Source organism: Dipodomys spectabilis, unplaced genomic scaffold (genome assembly GCF_019054845.1).
Source record: "Dipodomys spectabilis isolate Male_0828 unplaced genomic scaffold, ASM1905484v1 ptg000284l, whole genome shotgun sequence".
In the NCBI taxonomy this organism is placed as follows: domain Eukaryota; kingdom Metazoa; phylum Chordata; class Mammalia; order Rodentia; family Heteromyidae; genus Dipodomys; species Dipodomys spectabilis.
In genome coordinates this window covers 2,300,183-2,303,465 of record NW_024870961.1, presented here as the reverse complement: position 1 = coordinate 2,303,465, position 3,283 = coordinate 2,300,183, and the positions used below count along the sequence as shown (strand labels likewise).

The window sequence follows — 3,283 nt, the reverse complement described above, 5'->3', positions numbered from 1 at the left end:
ATTTTCCTTTTTATAAATTCACATGCACCTATAAAAAACGGTGTGGCCATCCCAGTAACCTTCTCAAAGTACCTCTTAATGACAACTTACAAAAAGTTCTATTATATTACAACAAGGAAAACAATGCTACAAATAAAGAAAACCAATAATTAAATATTATCGAATAATAAAACAAAAACAAAACAATTACCAGTGTTTTCAGTATTTGAAGTGTACTACAAATTAGATTTTATTATTGTCATATTTCTTTACATTTAACACTGGCTAAGATTATGATGTTCAACAAGAATTTTATAGACTATGAGTAGTGTTTAAAGTCACCCACTAAGATTACCATTTATAGTTCATCTCATAATTTGTATATGGCTTATATCATCATTTGTTCCTCACTAACATATAAAGTAAGGAAGGCCTACAGTTTTAATAGAAACTGTGTAGTTAACATAGTCAACTCTTTATTCTGCTTTACACAAAGACTTTGCAACTTCTCATTAGTAAAGTTTCTATAAACTCTGAAATGTACATACTTAGTAGTACTTATCTGCTACCATAAATCTTAAATACTTTATAGAAAAGTATTATGACCTGTCATACAGTCCCAGTTTTGGCATATATAAGCAAATATCCAAAAGTAAATATATTTAAAACATTAAAACTTTTAGCAAACCTTAACACTTGCTGCATTGTTCATAATGACAGGTCCTTTGCATAGAATAATTGATTTCCTCCTCCTACACATCTCTTGAACAACAAATATCTGGATTTATTTTGTTTTTGACATGTAAATCTTGACTTTATTCTTAAATGTGTACTTATCTAAGAAGTACATGGTTCTCAAATTTCACAACAATTCTTTTAAACTTACTTTTTTTTTATTTGTCTAGTTTAAAAAATCAATTACAATTTATATATAAAAATATTCTGTGCTCAATTCAACATCACATATACTAACATTGGAATGATACAGAGAAGATTAGCATGGCCCCTGCCCAAGGATGACAGGCAAATTCCTGAAGCATTCCATCGCCCAATTTGTTAGGAAATGGAAAGACTTGGAAAAAAAATTATTAAGTGAAGTAAGCCAAGTCCAAAGAAACATAGGTCCCATGGTTTCTCTAATTTTCAATAACTAATATATGTCTGGGATAAGCAGAAAAGGTCAAAAGTTATGTGTATATGACCAGATAAGTTTATGTTAAGGGCCGGGCGCTGGTGGCTCACGGCTGTAATCCTAGCTACTCAGGAGGCTGAGATCTGAGGATCGTGGTTCAAAGCCAGCCCGGGCAGGAGAGACCATGAGACTCCTATCTAAAATAAACCACCAGGAAACCAGAAGTGGCACTGTAGCTCAAGTGGTAGAGCGCTAGCCTTGAGCTGAAGAGCTGAGGATCAGCGCCCAGGCCCAGAGTTCAAGCCCCACGACCGACCAAAACAAACAAAAAAAAAGCTAAAAAAAAAAAAAAGATTATGTTAAGGGAAATGAACCCCAAGTTAGGGACACAAGTGGTTTTTTTTTTTTCTTGATATCGTTTCTCACGTACTTATAACGTGCAGTGTGTTGTTTTTGTTTTTGTTTCTTTATATGTTCCTCCCCCATGCTATAACACCTGTTTTCACTGTATTGGAAGTTTGTGCGCCTTCTTCTTGTATATATTTTCCTCTAATTTTCTGAGGGGAAGGAAAAAAACAAAATCCTTAAATAGGGATACAGGTTGACCCATTGTAACAATGAGATGCACAAGGCACTATGTTGTAAAGTGAACTTTACAATTGAGGTGGGGAAAGGGAGGAGGTTAATGGACTTGTGGAGGTGGAGGGAAGGGATGGTAGGGAAACAATAAAGGAGGAGGTAACAATACTTGTTAGGAAATGTACTCATTACATTGCTCATGTAAGTGTTACCCCTCTGTACAGTATTTTTGCAATAAGAAAGTAAAAAATGTTCTGAGATGGAAGAGTTTATTTCCTTTATTTTACTCATATAATATCGTTAGCAAAGAAATTCATGAAAAACTCCGATATGAAGGTATTTTGAATAAATATGTGTGTGAATGCACGCATGTGCTCAAGCATTTGCATGTGGGTTGTCGTGCTCAGAGTTTGAAATCAGGGCTTCAAGGTCTTGATAGGCCTTTTCTCTCTAGATTGGTGAGCTACTAAATGAACTATATCTCCATTCTTGGCCCTTTGCAGGTTCATTAAAATTTTTGAAAAATAATCTCATGAATTTATTTTGCCCTGATTTGCTTCCAACTTTTATCCACAGATCTCAGGCTCCTGAGTAGATATCCCAAGTAGTTAGGATTATAGGTATGACAAACCAGCAAAGGCTTTCAGAATAACGTTAAAAGTAGAAGAAAATTTACTTCAAAGGGGCATGTTTTAGCATCTCCAATTATAAAGCATTTTGGAGTTATTATTTATGATTTTTTATTTTTGGATACTTATAAGACAGTAGGTGATTATATTGAAAAGTTTTAGTACTTTTTAAAAAGGATACTGGAATTGTGGGACAGAAGAAATTTGCCTCTCTTTGGACCTCAATGTATAAGCTCAGTTCTGTTCATGATAACCCAATGTCACCAACACAATCTGTGCTGAAGACAAATGTGACAGAAAACAATCACCATGGGCAATATTTAGTATGCTATTATTTCTTGGACAATATGAATATTGAATTGAGAGTGTCATAGAATGGAGAGATTTTATCTACCTTTTGTGTATTGCTGGAAGAGTTTCGGAAACTTTGACTCATTTCCTTCCTCACTGTGTGTGTCTTTAGGCCATGCACTTACTGCCTTTAATTACAATTTTTTCCAACACTAAAATGGTAATAACATTAGCATTATAGCAAATGTTATATTAACAATTAAGGGAATAAAACTTGTGAAATACTTAACATAAACTTCTAGGAATGAGCTTTGAGTTTAGCCAGCAGTCTTTTTAAAATACTAAATAGAATGTGATAAGTAGTACAGAAACCATTACAGGTAGTGAGCAACCAGAAGTAAGATCTATTGATCATGCTGCTTCCAAGGAAGTGGATAACTTCTCATGCTGTAAATCAAACTGGTTATCTTATGTCTTGATAGTGTAAAAATGTGCAAAACTGATAAAACATAAAAGTATCTGAGCAGTATAATGTGTTTTACAACATTTAAGTTACATCGCAAAGATAAAGAAGACATAGAAGAATAAATTATTTTTTTGTTGTCCTATCATAGGTCCTTAGAAGGATGAACTCTTTCCTCATTCTTATACAGGCATCATCGGATGAGAGGAA

At 33.9% G+C, this 3,283-nt stretch overlaps 1 pseudogene; it reads left to right on the top strand.

Moving 5' to 3' along the window:
- Positions 1-923: 923 nt before the first annotated feature.
- Positions 924-1,036, top strand: LOC122126564 (annotated as a pseudogene).
- The last annotated feature ends 2,247 nt before the right edge of the window (positions 1,037-3,283 follow it).